At 36.1% G+C, this 20,685-nt stretch overlaps 1 long non-coding RNA gene across 1 annotated transcript; it reads right to left on the minus strand.

Moving 5' to 3' along the window:
• Positions 1–840: 840 nt before the first annotated feature.
• LOC121244055 lies at positions 841–14,468 on the minus strand. Its single transcript, XR_005936370.1, has 3 exons — positions 14,456–14,468; positions 9,123–9,132; positions 841–1,284 (listed from the first exon to the last, which is right to left on the minus strand). It is a non-coding gene; the product is annotated as an uncharacterized LOC121244055 (long non-coding RNA).
• Between the last annotated feature and the right edge of the window lie 6,217 nt (positions 14,469–20,685).

Raw genomic sequence — 20,685 nt, forward strand, 5'->3', positions numbered from 1 at the left:
ATCTTTGGTACATTCCAATTTAATAAAGGACATTCATTCATTCATCCAAATTTTTTAAGATTCACATATATCAAGTTTTTCCATCACATCATAGCCTAACAGATTTTTGCACTTCTCATAGAGTCAAATAACAATATCTCTATTTAAGTAGACAGATGATAGGCAGTTATAAATCGACCACAAGCTAACAGGGGTGGGTGGAACTCCATTTAATACCACTGCAACCATTTGATCCATTTAATACCACTGCCATAGACATGCAAACATCAAATTATCCAATTGTCTATAAAATGCATCAACATACACTATATGTTATAGATAAATCGCATGTTCCTACCATTATTTCCCATAACAGCAAATAGCATTGGAATTTACTGGAGATGATTACTCCACATATGATATTGTAATTAATCTCTCTCATTGCTTCAACACAGCAACATGATAAGAGTAAGAATAATGTTTAGTGTGCAGATAATTAAAGGCATTCTAAAAAGACAAGTACGAAATTGAAGGCACATGCCTGGAAAAGACGACGACCCAGTAAAAGGTTGAAGACTTGGGGTCTTGGATAGTACAGTGTGAAATGGGCAGCTCTCCAGGCGTCACAACAATGGTATTGATATTTTCATATTCCACAGGAATGTACCACAAGGCCTTCACTCAAACTGCATCATCTATCAGTGAAAAAAGTTTTAAGTCCCGACTAATGAAAGTAGACTGCAAAGTAGTCACATTACCACAAACTTCTACAAGCATTGGCTTACTCTTAAGGAAAAATTATTTACTTTAAGCTGATTCTAGAGTAAAATACTCCCCTCTGATAACGAAATTCAAGCACACTCTGATTTCTTTCAAAAATAGAGAAGCAAAACCAGCACCTAAAGCAGCCCCTGTTTTTATAAGCCAAAAATTCAGGCTTCCAGTGCAGTGCTTTCAGAAAGGAGTCTCAAAAACTTAATCCTAGCATCTTCCTATTGCAGTGCTTTCAGTAAAGTCCAACAATCAAAAGTAAAAGTACATGCAGTAGTAACTTAATCCTAGCGTCTTCCTATTGCAGCTAGTAGGACTTATGCAGTTATACATATATAGATCATCTATATATAAGTTCTATCATCTATTTGTTCTAGGTATCCATAGCAAGCCATATAAGCTAAATTATAACTTTATGGAACAAACATATAAATACCTATTCATCCAGTTTTTGGGAATTCTTTATCCCGAATTTAGTGAAACTTGGACTCAAGATAAGAGTTACCCATCAACAAGTATGCAGGCCAGACTAAACTTACCCATATTACTCAAATTGCTCACACATGTTTGTCATTCTACCGCGTATAATTTATTAAAATGGAGTCAAGCATTCATCTAAAAAAACTCTTTTAGTGAGACTTCGCTATTATTTCTAAAATGCGTTAAGGCAGACAAACAAAAATTCATCTTCAGTACACACCAGTTGACTCTGAACATGTACAAGGCAAGCTTGTCATACACTTTCCCAACATTCCTTGCAGCAATGGTCAATATCATTGCATCTAACATTTGATGGCCATCAATGTATAGGTTGTATTTGGTGCTAATTGATTATCAGGATCCCTGTATATGTATCCTCAAATGCATTGTAAGATACAAAAAATATTTGTAAAAATTGTGTGGAAGTTCTTGATCTGCATCATCTCTGTTTATTAGATGTGATGATACTAGTGAGTGAGGCATTATTCTTTAATGGGAGCGCTAGGAACCAAGTGAAAAGTCATTTGGTTCTTAGTGACTATATGCAAGAGGCCTTAATCAGTTTGAACTATAGAACCAAATGTGAAGTATAAATGTTAAAAATACTAGCTACAGAACTTTAAAGGACGACGACAACACCTAAGTCAACTCCATATTAAATGAACATTCAGTAGCTTAAAAGAATAAAAGCATCTAGCATCAACTCATAATAAAAGAAACATCAAATCAAAACAAGCAGAAAAGACCTGCCAAGAAACTCCAAATAGTCATGACTCCATCATATCACTCTTATTAAGAAATAGCTATAGAAACTATCAGAAAGCATCCCGCATGTAGATACTATTAGAAAGAAATATGAGAGTAAACCACAGCTTGTTCAAGAATAATAGATGCAACTGCACTGGGAGGAAGCTGATAAAGAAAGGATGAGGGAGGGAATACATCTGCTAAAAAGGAAAGTGGAAGGCATTGCCATAATAAACAAGAATACTTTGTATTCTGCCAAAAGACAAAAAAAAGTTCAACAAAAATTAAAACCAAGTTTTCTAAAAAATAAGGTAAAAAAAATTAGAGATAATACAATAAACTTAACCATCAGAAGTATGGATATTTACTAATGAGCAAATACACCTGAGGATATTTACTAATGAGCAAATACAAACACTATCATAACAAAGAAAAGCAGGATGTCATGTTCTTGTCGTGCCTTGATGGGTGGGATTGTGTGTTTTTAATATTTTTCAGATTTTCATGTCTCCAATAGCATGCCATATTTGAAATCCATGCACATGTTTGTAGTATATAGAGTAGATAATCGCATTCCATTGAAACATGAAGATGGAAATCTTATAGTTCAAGAAAAATGAGTCCACAAAGGGTCATTTTCAAGTTAGAGAAATTAATAGCTATCAATGACTAGTAATGGCCAATGAAACTCTCCATGGCAAGGCAAATGGCTGATCGGGATGAAGCTATATATGGACATGTTGGCATGGTACAGACCTTAGAATATCTTCTATACTACCAAGAGAAGGTCGGCCATCCTATGCACTTGCAACCGACAACCCGAGAATAAATACAAGTGAGCTTTAAAGTATGAACTGTAACTTTAACATTATGAACAAGCATATTAAGTTCCTTCCAAGGCAGTTGATGGATGCTTAACAAATAAATTTGAATCCTTTGAAGCTTCCCGACCATCATTTCTAAGTCCTCTTTGATTATGGAATTGATCATCAAATGTTACCCTAATTTTCTGCATATGGGCATTCAGTGTACCACCCGAACACATGAGCAAAGCTGGAAAATTGCTATACGAGTCATGAACTCTAATTGGGTTGCACTCTTGGTTAAAACCGGTGCTACTAGTGAGACTAGTTTAGAACAATGTTCAGGGAGTACAAAAAGTAGTAGTCTCCGACAGCAAAACATAAATATAACTTTGAAAATAACCAAGCAGATATTCATTGTAAGCAAGGCTAGCATCTTACGCAAGCCACTGCATTGCTAAGATTTTGCGTGCGATATGTAATCACTCAGTTTGGAAAAAAAAAAAAAAAAAAAAAAAAAAAAGAACCCCTAAATCGAAGGAGTGGAGAATAATGGAACCCCTAAATCAAGGGACAAATCGAAGTGGACATTCAGATTTTATGGTGACTTTGAAAACTCAACTGTTTATACAAGGAATACACAAGCACAAACTCATATATATAATTAAGGAGACGTGTCTTTGAAATGATGAATAAAATGGTTTCAACTGATTCAGGCATTTTTGCACAGGCAATTAAAACGATATATCTGCTTCTTCTTAAATGTTGAAGTATATATAAACAAATAAAAAAACTACACCCCATATTTCCAATTAAGGCTAGTTGAAAGAAAGCCCCAACCACATTCTTTAACAATGGATTAACTATGTTTGCACATTGTCAACACTCAATAAATATTGGCTTGATCGATCATGCGTTCCTTAACTATCACTACCCTATCAATTCCAGACCAACAATTGGCAATGATTTTTAATCTCCATACTCCAAGCTTTACAGAAGGAAACAAAACCACATGAACAACACCATAGACATGAAGTCCATCAAGAATTATATAAGAAACTGAAACTTTATCATAAAATAAGAAGCTAAAAAATGGGAAAAAAACAAATACCAAGCTCTTCATATATTAGCCTTCAGGTATGATATGTACAAAATGCCCATCCAGATACACAGTGCCGTCTCTCCACAAATGTACCACCTTGGTTTTGAGACAAAAACAGATAATTCCTTAGCTGAAAAAAATACTTTAGATATGCATACAAGTAAAACTGAGTTATGCATTTATATCATTTACATTCCTTCTTTAGAAGGTTGAACTATAGAGTATAGAGCATATGAGACTTGTGGGTATCAGTTAACAGCTACATAATTGTCTATGGGAAATAAGCATCAAAGTGATGATGTGAGACAAGCTTTATATTACCAATTATCACCACTATAATCATGCACAAGCATAGTTGTTCAACCAACATTAGATGGTAATACAGCAGCAACCTAACTTCCAATACAGACACAGATTTGATGAATTTATATATATTTATGATCGGATGAAAGATTCAAGGTGATGATATGACAGGAAATTAACATCCTATATATGGATCAAAGAGTAGTAAACAAGATCAATTCATTTATAGTGATTCCAATGAATTCATTATTAACAGTTATAATGACCTTAAAGTTGTACATTTCAATTGTAATGAAAGCTACCACTTTTGAGGTAGAACTTTAGATGTGACCTATACTTGTATTGTTACCTAATACATGTTAGTTGTCTCACATCTATTGATAAAATTGTTTATAGACAAGGCGCAGTTTATAGACAAGGAGCACCCAAACATATTGATATTGGATAGAAGCTTGTTTATCTTAAAAAAGACTTTTAGTGGATAGGTGGTGCAACAACAATAAACAGCAAGTGGGAGACAAAAGAAGTGCGGGGTTTATAAGGAAATCGAGTAGGTCAACAATAAAAAATATAGCAATTATCCCCAAGAAATTCAAACCCATGCGAAAGCATTAGTAGTGTATACTTTAAAGGCTTTGTATTGAAGTATTAATTGAGTTTCCAAGCCAATAAATTACATAACTGGTTTCAGATTTATATCTTATGAGAGATAAAAGAAACTAATAAAACACAAGTGAGGTGCTCAGTTAATGACTGGAGCAGAAACCAAGCGAAACTAACCCAACAATAAAGGCACAATCATCAACTTGGCATGAAAGAAAAATCTAAGGAAATACAGAACATTATGCACAAAACCTCACAATATAAAATGGAGCATGAACATGGCTAGAAAAGCCAAGGGCCACATTCAGTAAATCAAGCCAATCAAAGAATAAAATAGAAGGTTTCAAAATAAAACCTACTGGCAAAGATACCCTGAGGTGTATCTGTGACTCACAACTTATTTATAAGAAACCATGCAAAAAAAAAAAAAAAAAAAAAAAATTGTAACATCTAGAAAAATTTGAAATGAGCACCGGATTGCATTAATGATGCAATGCCACGAACTTATAGAAAGTATACAATGGCAGGAGCATTTGCAAGCATTTGAAAGGAACATCACTTACCAATCACATTTTTTCCCTTTTGACTTTCTTCTAACAGAGAGAGTGCACTAGCACGATCCATATCTTCATTCTGGCTCTCTGCACACATATCCTACATATTCCCCACTGAAATATTATACAAGGAGGACCATATCAAAGAAAAGATATTGTAAAACAGAATATAAATTGAGTATAAGTCTACTAGGAAATGGCAAGCCAAATCTGTTAATGAGGAAGCTGAGAGAGGTGGTCGTGGTGGTTGCTTGGCCTGGAGAGGTGGTTCAGGAGGAGCACGGTGGCGCTGGGGAGAGCTAGTGGTCGTGGGTTGCCAATAGAGCAAGGCAGAGAGGGAGGGCCTCGGGCTGCTGGGCTAGGCGTCTTATAGAATACAATGTAATAAAGTGAAATGCAATCTGGTTCCACACGAGGACAGCAACCAAAGCATGGTTGAAATACATTGCAGCACTCAAGACATGCATAAAGCTTATAAATTATGTTGCAGTACATGGAAAGAAAAAGGCAGCAACAGCAGCAAAAAGGATGGCACAGAAAAGAAGAAGCTCAGCTAAAGAAATGCATGGTTGCACACAAAGAAATATAAGGAACACGATGCATAAAGCTACCTCTACCATACTGTCAACAAAAGTTCTAAATTGATGTTGTGTACATAATCAAAAGTTAAATTTCAATAGCTTCCTTTTACTTTTCTGCTTTTTGTAATGTATATATATATGTGACCCTTGTGTAATCAAAACATATCAAATGAGAATCAGTTTCTTATCAAATCAGTTTCTTCTCATCTTCACTTTCTATTTTTAACAGTTTCTAACATGGTATCAGAGCAGGAATACTTTCCTGCAATACCTTCTCGTTTTTTAATCATCTTTCATTGAACCTATGGCCTCCTCATCTTCCTCTTCTTCTTCTCCTACAAAAGATCCAAATAGCCCATTTTTCTTGCATCACAATGACAATGCAAACACTGTCATTGTTTCACCACCCTTGACTGGCTCCAACTACATTTCTTGGAGCAGATCTTTTCTTCTTTCCATTTCAATCAAGAATAAGTAAGGATTCTTGGATGGCACCATCCCCACTCCTGACCTTGCAGATCCTTCTTATGTATCTTGGTTACGATGCAACAACATCCTGCTTGCTTGGATTTTAAATTCAGTTTCCAAGGACATAGCCTCTAATGTGTTCTTCATGACTTCAGCTAAACAAGTATGGGATAAACTCAAGGAGTGCTTTGCACAGCCTGATGAAGCTAGGATATATCACCTTCAACACAAACTCAGTGGCATAGTTCAAGGTTATCTTTCTGTAAGTGACTACTTCACCCAACTTAATGCCATTTGGAAAGAACTGCATAACTATAGACCATTTCCTTGTTGCTCTTGTGGTTTATGTACTTGTGATGCTTTAAGGAATGTTGGTGAAGTTCAGCAGAGGGACTATGTTTTCAAATTTTTAATGTGTTTAAATGATAGCTATGATGCTGTTAGAGGGCAAATTATCTTGTTGAGCCCTTTGCCTTCTCTAGATAAGACCTTCTCACTTATTTTACAAAAAGAGAGGCAAAGGCAAGCAAGAAACATAGTTGTTCCTATCATAGAACCATCTACCTTGCTTGCTTATCAAAATTTCTCAAAGAAAAAGTAGAAAAAATATTTGGTTTGTGGACATTGTGGGAAGATGGGACACACAAAGGAGAAATGCTACAAACTAATAGGGTTTCCTCCAACTTTCAAATTCACCAAATCCAAGTTTGGAAATGGTTTTGGAAAACCTGCTGCTCACTCTGCAAACCAAGTTGCTCTTGATGGTTCCACTATGGATCAAACTGTTGCTGCAAGCCATGCATCTCCTGCACCAAGTACCTCTCAGTTAAACCTCTCTCAAGCACAAGCACAACACCTCGTAGCTCTTGTCAATGCTCAATTCCCTCAGCTGACCTCAGGACACAATAAACCTCTCATGCCACCACCTGTGCATCTCTCACCAATTATTTCAGAACCTGCCCTTTCAACAACATCTCACTCCAATCTAGCAGGTAATCATCATTATTTTTCCAGTCCCAGCATCTCTCATAACCCCTCTCTTTTCAATGTCACAAGTCATGATAAATTCACTGCTCTTTCACAAGACCAGCATGATACATTTCATCACACACCATGGATCATGGACACAGGAGCCACTGATCACATGGTGTGCTCTACCTCATTTTTTACTAATTCTTCCTGCTGCATTCAAGCTTTTGTACAACTTTCAAATGGTACAAAAGCTCAAGTCACACACATAGGCACTGTTAAACTTTCAGACTCTCTCATTCTTACTGATGTCCTATGTGTTCCCTCATTTGCTTTCAATCTCATCTCAGTCAGTAAACTCACTCAAAGGCCAGACACTTGTCTCTTTTTCTTAAATAATCTTTGTTTTATTCAGGTCCTCTCTTCATGGATGACGATTGGACTTGCTAAAGTCCATGCTGGTCTCTATTACCTATTGTCTTCAGCACCAGACAACTCCAATATTCCATCTTCAAGCCCATCCAATCTAACTCGAGTCAACCAAGCTGCTGTACATCAAGATTTTGACTTATGGCACTACAGATTAGGACATTTATCCTCTCAAAGAATGAATTCAATTCATTCTAATGTACCTAATGTAAAGTCCAAAGAAAAATATCATTGTACAGTTTGTCATTTGGCTAACAGAAACAACTTTCATTCCCTTCGAGTGTTTCAAGTAGTTGATCATTTCCCTTTGATTATCCATTGTGATATATGGGGTCCATACTCCCATGCTTCCAGTCAAGGATTTCATTATTTTTTAACAATTGTGGATGATTATTCTAGAGTTACTTGGGTTTTCCTAATGAGACTAAAATCAGACACAAGATCTCTCCTGCAATCTTTCTTCCATCTCATACAAACCCAATTCAACAAAAATATTAAGCAAATCAGAACTGACAATGGACTTGAATTTGCTATGACTGATTATTTCAAAAAATATGGCATCATTCATCAAACATTATGTGTATATACCCCTCAAAAAAATGGTGTTGTTGAGAGAAAACACCAACATCTCTTGAATGTTGCCCGAGCCCTTCTCTTTCAAGCATCATTGCCAATCCAATTTTGGGGAGATGCTATCTTAACAGCAACCTATATCATTAATAGAATCCTCACACCTCTCCTCTCCAACAAATCCCCATATGAGATGCTTTTCTCATCACCACCTTCATATTCTCACCTTAAGGTCTTTGGCTGTCTCTCTTATGCTAGTACTCTCAAACAAAATAGAACCAAATTTGAACATAGAGCTAAACCTTGCATTTTCTTAGGATATCCTGCTAATGTCAAAGGTTATAAGCTGTATGACATCGAATCTCACTCTACCTTTATCTCTCGAAATGTCATTTTTCATGAATCCATTTCCCCCTTCAAATCTGGTTCCCCTTCAAACAATGACCTGTCTTCCTTCCCCAATAACCTTGTCCTTCCTCCTGCACCACTAGATGACATCTTTTCCTTTCCCCAAACTTCTCAAATCCTCACTCAATCACACAATGATTAAGAACCTTCTTCATCAGCTGATGAAGAACCCTCTTCACTAGCTAACCCATCCACTCTTCATTCACTTGCCCACTTAGAACCTTTCCCTCTTCGAAGGTCCACTAGAAATAGGAACCAACCTGCTTATCTTCATCAATATCATTGCCAGCTTGCAGCATCTCAACCCTTCCTTTCCTCCTCCACAAATCACCCCCTTCATGATTACATGACTTACAAAAATCTCTCTCCCTCTCACCAGTCATTTTCTGTTTCCCTTTCATTACTTCATGAACCTCAGTCCTATAATGAAGCGGTCAGGTTTGAGCATTGGCAAGATGCCATAAAAGCTAAACTTCATGCTCTAGAAGAAAACAACACATAGACTGTCACCACCTTAGCCCCCAACAAAACTGCAATTGGTTGTAGATATGTTTACAAAACCAAGCTGAAATCAGATGGATCCTTTGAAAGACACAAAGCCAGACTTATGGCCAAAGACTACACTAAAAAAGAAGGCTTTGACTTCCAAGAGACCTTTAGTCCAGTTGCAAAGCTCACCACAGTTCGAGTTTTCCTTGTATAGCAGCCATTAAAAACTGGTCCCTCACTCAAATGGATGTTCACAATGCCTTTCTCTATGGAGACCTTGATGAGGACATCTATATCCAATTACCTCCAGGCTATCACATCAAGAGTGAGTAGATTGAGGGGGAGAACTTGGTATGCTAGTTAAATAAGTCTATCTATGGTCTTAAGCAAGGATCTAGGCAATGGTTCTCAAAGTTTTCAAATTCACTCACTGTCATTGGACTTCATCAATCAAAATCTGACTATTCTTTGTTTACTAAGGTCAGTCCCAATGGATTTATAGCACTCTTAGTCTATGTGGATGACATCATAGTTGGAAGTGACTCTCAAGAAGAAGTTGATTCACTCAAATCTTACTTTCACAGCAAGTTCAAAATTAAGGACCTTGGCCCCCTCAAGTATTTCCTAGGATTGGAAGTTGCTAGGTCCTCACTTGGAATTAACCTTTGTCAAAGGAAATACGCCCTTGAGATATTAGAAGATTGAGGTCTACTTGGCACAAAGACAATTTCCACACCTATTGAACTGAACCATAAATTGAGTCACACCACAGAAGAAATCCTCCAAGATCCTACAGCTTATAGAAGACTCATTGGAAGGTTAATTTACTTAACCATCACTAGACCCGACATCACTTATGTTGTAAGTGTTCTAAGCCAGTTCATGAACAAACCCTCACAATCTCATATGCACTCAGCCTATAGGATTCTCAAGTACCTCAAGGGATCCATAGGTCAAGGCAATTTCTTGTCATCCAAATTAGCTTTACATCTAAGGGCCTATAGTGATTCAGATTGGGATGCCTGCCCCGAGACAAGAAGATCTGTCACAGGGTTCTGTATATTCATTGGAGATTCACTAATAAGCTGGAAATCTAAGAAGCAAGCAACAGTTTCTAGATCTTCAGCTGAGGCTGAATATAGGGCACTAGCATCTACAAGTTGTGAGATCATGTGGCTTCTCGGTTTGCTAAAGGAATTTAATGTTGACCATGCACAATCTGCTTCCCTCTTATGTGATAACCAAGCAGCCATCCACATTACAAAGAATCCAATTTTTCATGAAAGGACCAAGCATATAAAACTAGATTGCCATTTTGTTAGAGAAAAGGTCTTGGCTGGTATTATCACACCTATGCATGTGTCCTCAAAATTTCAGTTGGCAGATATTTTCACTAAGGCTTTATCAAGTTCTACATTTCAAATCTTACTATCCAAGATGGGAATTGTTAACATCTATGCCCATCTTGAGGGAGAGTCCTACAAAATACAACGTAATAAAGTGAAATGCAATCTGGTTCCACACGAGGACAGCAACCAAAGCATGGCTGAAATACATTGCAGCACTCAAGACATGCATAAAGCTGATAAAGTATGCTGCAGTACATGGAAAGAAAAAGGCAGCAGCAGCAGCAAAAAGGATGGCATAGAAAAGAAGAAGCTCAACTAAAGAAATGCATGGTTGCACACAAAGAAATATGAGGAACATGATGCATAAAGCTACCTTTACCATACTGTCCACAAAAGTTCTGAATTGATGTTGTGTACATAATCAAAAGTTAAATTTCAGTAGCTTTATTTTACTTTTATGCTTTTTGTAATGTATATATATATATATATATATATATATATATATATGTGACCCTTGTGTAATCAAAACATATCAAATGAGAATCAGTTTCTTATCAAATCAGTTTCTTCTCATCTTCACTTTCTATTTTTAACAGTTTCTAACAAGGCATGGAGGGGAAGGGGGCTCCGACGAAGAACTGGTGACGGCGTCGACGTGTGGGTCGTGGTGAAGGGCGCTCCTAGCGGCGGCAATATAGAGAAATCTGAGAGAGAGAGATAGAGGTGAGGCCAGATTCGGGGAGGAAAGAGATCGACGGGGGGCTGGGGGAGAAGGAGGGGGTGCTCGTCGAGGTGAGGTAGCGGTGGCGTGGTAGGGCCGTTGCCGACAGGATATTTGGACGACGTGGGCTGTGCGCGGCGGAGGGATTGGGGAGAGAGAGAGGGAGGGGGGGAGACGGAGGGAAATGACAAGGGGGGAAACGCGCGGGGCAATTAAATATTTTTAGATATTTCCGACGCTTTTGATTCGCCGCTAATAAGCAGTAAATTGGCCGCTTAAAAATCTTACGGCGACATATTTCACTGCAACAATATCTATTGTAGCGATTTGGCAATTCGATGGATAGAAAAAAGCCGCAACAGTCGCACGTGTGCGCTAAATCGCCGCTAATAAATAGTATTTGCGGCAATTTTAAAGTCGCTAGAAATAATCTATTTTCTTCATTTCATGATAAAAAAAAAAAGAGGTCATGATGCCACAAACATGGATTTACAACCGGAAAACAATCACGCTTACGTACTGTGATGAGTTTACAGGTGATGTGGAAGGAGTTAACCTAGTAAGTTATTCGAAGCCTTGAAAAGTTTTCACTTTTGGCTTGTATTTAAATACTAAATTATTTGGTCTATATTATTATATGAAGTTAAATACACCAATTTAGAACTACACAGTACTTGATGATACTTTGTGATTGATTATATTAAAGCAACTTGTTGTCCACCTTTTAATTTTATCTTTTTGATGTCGGGTCCAAATTAAAGCAACCCAGTATTTCATAAAATAAAGTTGGAATCATTCATTGTTTTGTTATTTTATTAATTTGACATTTTTTTTTTTTTTTTATAACAGAAGAATGTTTTGTTGAAAACAATCCAAACTCATCTGCAAAACCTTTTCTCCTCTGCAGTTGTTTATTGTCGTGCACTCTGCAAACTCATGATTCCAAATAACCAAACGATTAAAAAACTATATAAATTGCAATGAGAGAATCCATCTTCTTTACATGGCCCGTGCTACATGCCAAGCTGGAAACCCACTCAGTAGGTAGCACATGTACCTTAACTAGTGATTAAAAGAACAATTAAAAAAGTGTGCGAGTCAAGCATATATATATATATATCACAATAAACAAAATGAAGAGAAAAATGTTTTGCAGTGTTTAATTGCTTTTACGTACTGACTTCCAGGCCACTCGAAATTGGAGCAGCTAGATATACTCGAGTCGATTTTTTTTATATCGTTATATCTGCTCTCTCTAAAAAAAAAAAAAAATGGAGAGAGAGAGCAGATGGATCCTATCCGGGGGCCTATTTCGAACAATAGAAAGATATTCGTCAAATACCGTATTTTGCCTTGAATTGATGCTACAATTATATATTCCCTTTTAATATTTATGCATGGTGAAATATAAAAGTGGCATAAACCTCCAAAAATGGTCAGTACACATATAGAAAATGACTAAATATTAACAAATATAGTGTTATGAAAAACGATTACAAAAATTGAAAGTAAACAAGAAAAGAATAATCAAACAATCACACGATATAATATTTACGTGGTTCGACAACTTGCCTACGTCCACGAAGTTGCAGAGGATTTTATTTATTGACGAATCACAATGTACAGTGTATGGGATGACTATTGTACTCAATTGTTCGACCATAGTATTTAGAAATACATTTATATAGGGTACACGGCAAAAATCCTAATTTCTCAAAATAAGTGATGTTCGCTCGAGCAGCATATCGAGCATACATCAAGCAAACTTATTTACTGACCGTTTGCTCGAGCCATCTGTTGAGCGGCTCACGAGCGAACTCTCTATTTGAACCGTTCGAGCAACCTGTCGAGCGAGTGTTAAGCAAACTCACTGTGTCGCATCCGCTCGAGCTGCCTATCGAGCGGATCACGCGCGAACTCTCTGTGTAGCGTCTCCGCTCAAGCGCTTGAATGCTTCGCTAGAGCGGACTGAGCCAAAGCTCCACAAGACTCAACAATTCTCCCACTTGGAGACTAGTACAGCCACTGTATCACCCTCTGTCTCAAAACATGATATTTTTCACCTCTGCAACTCATTGCCCCTGTCTTCATGCTAGAAGACAAACTAAAGTTGCGCACAACTTCAATTTCTCAAGTGTAATACCCTTTGTCAACGTATCAGCAGGGTTCTTGCTTTCACAAATTTTCTCAAGTATCAATTGGCCTTCATCTAGTAATGATCGAATGAAATGATACTTGATCTGCATGTGCTTGGAATGAAATGCTGGATTCTTGGTAATGAATATGGCACTCTGACTGTCGCTGTAGAGAGTTGCCCTTTGATTCTTCTTACCCAATTCTTCTAAGAAGCCTTGTAGCCAAATCATCTCCTTTGATACTTCTGACACAACAATATACTCAGCTTTTGTAGTAGGCAAATAAACCGTTTTCTGCGAATTAGAACCCCAAGACATGGCAGTGCCACCCAAAATGTAAACAAAGTCTGTGCTACTCTTTCTACTATAAGTTTCTCCAACTAAATCAGTATCAACATAGCCTTGCATCTCTAAACTCTCTCCAAAGAAGCCCAAACACACTTCTGAAAAGCCTTTTATGTACCTAAGAATCCACTTCACGGCTTTCCAATGTTGTTTTCCTAGGTTAATCATGTATCTACTTACAACTCCCATTACATGGGCAATATATGATCTTATGCAAGCCATTGCATACATAAGTGAATTAATAGCTGAGGCATAAGGAACCTTACTCATGTAGTTGTGCTCCTCTTATGACTTCGGTGACTAATCCTTACTAAGTCTGAAGTGATTGCCCAAGAGTGTGTCAACTAGTTTGACCTTGTCCATGTTGAACCTGCTAAGTACATTTTTCACATACTTAGCTTGTGAGAGTCTCAATGTGCCCTTGACTCTATCTCTGAAAATTCTCATGCCAAGGATTTGTTTTGCAGCTCCCAAATCTTTCATTGCAAAGTGCTTTGACATCTTATTCTTTATATTATTGATCTCATCAATGCTATGCCCAGCAATAAGCATATCATCCACATACAGTAATAAGATAATGTAAGAATTGTCAAAGTGTCTTATATAACAACAATGATCTGCCTGACATCTGATGTATCCTAAACTGCACATAAAACTGTCAAACTTCTTGTACCACTGTTTGGGAGCTTGCTTCGGGCCATACAAGCTCTTCTTCAGTTTACAAACTGAAATCTATTTTTCCTGTACTACAAACCCCTAAGGTTGTTATATGTAGATGTCTTCTTCGAGGTCTCCATGAAGAAAGTTGTCATCACATCTAACTGCTCAAGATACAAATCTTCAGTAGCAACCTGTAGAGCGAGTGTTGAACGAACTCACTGTGTCGTATCCGCTCGAGCTGCCTGTTGAGCAGATCATGTGCGAACTCTTTGTGTAACGTCTCTGCTCGAGCACCTGAATGCTCTACTCGAGCATACTGAGCTAGGCTCCACAATACTCATCATATAGTTAATGAAATTTGACATTTGAAATTAAGTTTAGTTCTTATATTCTAATTTTAGACTTTCAACATTGTAGTTCTTATATTCTGATGTCAGACTTTCAACATTATGATCAAGATTCCGTTGCTGTTAGATGTTGGGAGTAGCTCCAGATTCTGTTGTATTATGGTCAAGAATCTATCGTATTTGGTGAAACGGTATGTCAAGATTTGCATGTGTATTTCCTGTTGCGGAACTCCCCCCAAAAACGCAAAACGCGTCATCAGTTTATTAAAGATAATGATACGTTTATTACTTTATACTACTTATTTACTTTATTGATCTTTTTATTTTTTAAGTGACTATTAATGATATATATTTTTTTAATTTCTTTTAATAATTAAGGATATTAAAAAAATATATAAAAGGAAATAATAGAAAAAATAAAAATTTTAAATACACTATATAATAGTAAAAAGATAGAAAATAAAAACGATAGTAATTCACTACAAGAAAAATGGATTTATTATAATTAAAAGATTATTCGTAACTAATTTTAATTGTAAATAATCATTTTGCTAGAATTAACTTGTCGTAAATAAATAATTTTCTTATAATATAAGTGTATTATTATCTGTTTATTAATATGAATCGGCCATACATGTCAGTTCGTGCGCAAATTAAGAGTCCACAAATTTGACTGCATCCAGAGTTTTTCGACAGAAAATACAAAGAACGTCAAGATGCTTGCTAGCGAAATAAAACATAAAGCGGATGAATTCTGAGTCGAAGTCGTTTCTGGTCGGTCATTACATAAAATATTTACAAAAATATACAGTATGGTTCCAAATTCAAAACAGGTTGCTGATAATAATAAAATTTAAAGAACTAATATTGCTTCCACCACTCAAGGCCACACCTCCAAAACTATATGATATTTAAAACTACGTCGAGATAATTGTTTATGATTATTATTTTTTCCTTTTACGAAATGAATAATCCTATTTGGCAATCTAAAATTTATCGTTCAGATGATTCTCTTAACATGCATGACACCACCATTTGATGCTACACGTTTCTTTTTTTTTTAAAAAGATAAAAAAATGCAAACACAAAATTAATTATTAGTACTAAAGAAAATCTAAAATTCCAATCTTCCTCTTTTTTCTATTTTTTAATGCACTTTTATTTTAAATATTTTATTTAATGAACTACGTGACACCACGATGTGGTTCGCTATGTATATCAAGAGAGTCATCTAAGTGGTAAGCTTTACATGCATGGTCATTAATTAACAATACTCTTTTTTGAGTAAATCTATTTATCATTATTTTTCTCATCATCCTCTCATCATTCTATAATGTGGTATTAGATAGTTAGTTCATAAGTGAAATGTAATAAATAGTTTCTAATCATCTAATGACACATCATATGATGATATTAAAATGATAATGAAAAATGAAATAATTTTTTTATAGAGGCCATTCGCAGCGTAAATTGTGTGGACAAAATCAGAAGAGGTGTGGAAAATTGTGTGGCATTTGAGAGATAGTGAGGTTGTTGTTCCATTAATATATAGCGCGGCGCTGCAGCTGCAGCTGCTGCCGATATTGTTGATGTTTTTCTCAATGGGTCGCATAAAGTACACTTCATAATGCCCAATCGCTATTAGGTTGAACACCGATCTTGCATTTATATTGTCTACAATTTCTTGAATATTAAATAATTGTAAGGTTTAGCACTCTTAATTTCATGTCACTTAGAAGTCTAGAGAATGTTGAGCCGCTGCATGCCTTACCTTTTAATAATGAATGTCGTAATTAAGTTGCCAACCTTTGATCATTTATGTAGGTACTGATTCATGGGTAGGCCTGTGCAAGAAATCCCATGACCCGAACCCCCCGATTGACCCGACCCTCCAAACCCGATACTATCGGGTTAAAATCGGAAGGGGGTCGCAACATCTGTTTAGCGGGCGAAATATTGCATCGCCCGATAACCCGCTCCCTTCTTCTTCAGGCAAAGAAGACCTAGCATCTCTCTCTCTCTCTCTCTCACACACACAGACGGCACTCGGCAGCGATAGCGTGGTTGCCGTTCGTGGTCGAGTCGACAAAGGAGTTTAGCAACCCATACGGTGAGATTCTGATCTTTCTTTCTCTATTTATTTTTTTGGAATTGTCCCCCAAAACAGAGCATTCTTGTACCAGCAGTTTTGACCGTTTCATGGTTCATTTTCTTTCTCAACAAACTATCTTGGATTGCTAATTAGACTTAAGTCACTGATTCTTCTCCTTCTCCAACTAATTCGTCTTCTTCTTTTAAAACTTCTAATAAGTCTATTTTGTATCGGATTGGAGAGTATGTTTTGGTGAAATGCGGTTTGATTTCTGCAAGTGGGTGTGGATGCAATCGTCAACCCCAATTTTTGGGTGATTGATTAAATGACATATACTGCTTTCTCTTGCTTATTTTTTACTCTTAGCCACCCTTTTTTGTTTTTATTTTATTTTAGTTTGTTTTATTTTTTGCGTGGTTTCTGCCTTCTGGGTATTACATGAGAAATAAAATTCCTCATTTGAGCTCATAGGACTTTATGGATATGAACTTCAGATTTCAGTAGTAATTATTTCCACATTGTTGTTGGATATCTCTGCATTGTTGGACTCTTTGTTGGCCTTTAGACCAATTACTTAGAGATAAAAATTATTTAAAATGTGTCATACCAACCATTGTTTGTCTCCACAAAATTTAAGATCATTGACCAATATAATTCTTTTGATCGGTCTTATGTTATTAATTTTCATTAATTATTGACCCTTATATTTTAACACTGCACTTTTAAAAACTGTTTGATCACTTGAAGCTCAGAAGAAGTTGCTGATGATCAGTTGGAGACGATGATGTCTTAAGTCCAACACAAACCCAGGTTGTAGCCCTAATCAGTAACCTTAGATTCTATTCAAACAACTATGTTTGCTCATGGATTTGTCTTGGGAGGTCGTCTATTGGACCCCTTACTCCTGAGCCATGCTATATGGGCCTTTTATATTTCTATATAAATCATCCTCATTTTTCAAAATGGCACGGCCAAACCAACAAAAGCTTTTGGTATTTTTCCAGATTATGAGATTTCAACAAAAACTTGTTTAAATCATGATGGGATTGCATTAGTCCCCCGTTAAGACTTGATAGAAGCGCATAGGGCATAGGGTTTTTTTTCAGCTTTTCGTGTGCATTCTTGTTTGTTTTATGTCTTTTCATCTATTTCTCTTTAGCATTTAGAAAAATTGAATTTCCATTGTTCAAAGCAATATGGTATTCTTACTTTCTCATGCTTTTATTATATGTCAGTTCATATCATGGATTACTTCAGAAATGACACTTCTACAAATTTGAGAGACGATGAGATTACAACTCCTTTAGCTTCAAACATTAACTTGTCTAGTAGTAGTAACACCATCATTCCTCCCAAAAAGAAGGCAAGTAAGGACCCCTCAGCGATATGGGAACACTTCACAAAAATAGTTGGATGTTCATTAAGTGACCCAAAAGCGGGGTGTAATTACTGCCACAAGATTTACGCTTGTCACCCCAAAAAACATGGTACATCAAGTATGCTGCATCATGTTAGTGTTTGTAGGAAAAATCCTAATAGAATTAGACCTATGGATTAACAAACTACACATAAGTTTGATCCAGAAGATGTACGAATGGCAATTGGAGAGATGATAGTTTGTGATGAGGTTCCGTTTAGGGTGATGGAAGCACACGGATTTAGGAAGGTATGTAAATCACCAAGATTCTAAGTGCCATCTCGAACCAATGCAGCGAGAGATTGTATTAAACTATTTAAAAAAGAGAATGAGAAGTTGAGGAAAGTATTTAAGGCAATTGGGCGGGTTAGTTTAACTATTGACACTTGGACGTCCAATCAAAATTTCAATTATATGTGTCTTACTGCACACTTTATTGACTGTGAATGGAAATTAAACAAAAAAATTATAAATTTTTGTTTGATTCATAATCACAAAGGGGACACTATTGGAAAGTATGTAAAGTCATGTCTACAGGATTGGAGAACTGACAAGATTTTTACTGTTACAGTTGACAATGCTTCCTTAAACGATGTTGTCATCGATTACTTAAAAAGGTTTGTGGGAGGTCATTTGTTGGAGGGGATGTATATTCACATAAGGTGTTGCGCCCATATTATGAACCTTATTGTGAATGCTGGGCTAAAAGATTGTAATGATTTAATCACAAGGGTACGCAATGCGATTAAGTATGTTAGATCATCTCCTGCAAGAATGAAAAAATTCAAAAAGTATATAGAGAATGAGAAAATCAATTGTTCAAAATTGGTGTGCCTTGATGTTCTCACCAGATGGAATTCCACTTATCTCATGCTAGAAGTTGCAGAAATATTTCAAAAGCCATTTTTGAGATTGGAGAATGATGATGATTATTTTTCTCGCTATTGTCGTAGTGTAAGCTTGAGCCCCCCAAGTTCTAGTAATTGGGTGAGGGTTAAAATAATGGTTAAATTTTTGAAGATTTTTTATGATGCTACTGTGAGACTTTCTGGCTTTTTGTATGTCACATCTAATGCATATTTTCAAGAGCTTTGTGGCATCCAATCGCATTTATAAAAAATGAGTCAAAGCAATGATCCAGTGTTGAGAGGTATGGCTAGGAGTATGAAGAGTAAGTATGACAAATATTGGGGATCAATTGAAAAGACTAATTTGATGATATTCATTGTTGTTGTTCTTGATCCAAGATGTAAATTTAATCTTTTATATTTTTTGTTCAAAAAAATATATGGTGGTAATTTAGTTGAAGAAATGATTGCAAAAATGAAATAATTGATGATTGACATGTACAGGGAGTATAGTATTATATATGGGAGCTCAAGTGGAGTTTCATACTTTGAGCATCATTCCTCAGTTGATCCTACTATGATTGATTCTGATTCTCAACAAAGTTTTTGGGTTGAGTATGAACAAGAAATTATTAAATGTAATTTGAGGAACAAATCAAAGATTGATCAATACTTGGAACATAGTTGTGAGGCACAAGTTCCAAATTTTGATATTTTGGATTAGTGGAAGATCAATGAAATAAAGTATCCTATTTTGGCTAGAGTTGCATGTGATGTGATGGTCATTCCTGTTTCTACTGTTTCTTCTGAGTCAGCCTTCAGTGCAGGGGGTCGTGTACTTAACCCATTTCGTTGTTCATTATTCCCAATAACAGTTGAGGCACTCGTTTGCATTCAGAATTGGTTAAAAGATCCAATACATATTGATCTTCGTGCCTCCTTGGACAATGTTTAAAGTGTTGTGGCAGAATCAGGTAATAAACATATTTCTTACTTACATATTTATTAAACTTTTTCATAATATTTATTTTTATATCATTTAATAATTTTTTTTTTCAGAGTTTGATTTCAAATCAAGCTTTATTTATGTTGATGAGGAGTGACTCAAGGTTTATGATCTGCACATTCTATATTTGTTGTTAAAGATTCATGTTTGAGGACTTTTTTGGATTGTACTCCTTTAAATTATGATGTTTATTGTACTCCTTTGTGTAGCAAAAAGAAAAAAAAAAAAAAATCTATTATGATGCGTTTGGGGTTTACAATAATATAGATTGAGCAATTATATTATAATTTGTACAAATACTTATCAAAAAAAATATATTATAATTTGTACAAATTCTACAAAAAGAAAAAAAAAAATCTGTTATATGATATTATAACTTATATCTGGATGCGTTTTACAAATAAAAGAGAATGGCATTTCTAATCATTTTTTTTTACCTGACCCGAATGGTCCGTGTCGGGTCGGGTTGGATCGGATTATATTGCACTGGCAATTGTTGCGGGCTATGA

This window comes from Juglans microcarpa x Juglans regia, chromosome 8S (genome assembly GCF_004785595.1).
Source record: "Juglans microcarpa x Juglans regia isolate MS1-56 chromosome 8S, Jm3101_v1.0, whole genome shotgun sequence".
Taxonomy (NCBI): Eukaryota; Viridiplantae; Streptophyta; class Magnoliopsida; order Fagales; family Juglandaceae; genus Juglans; species Juglans microcarpa x Juglans regia.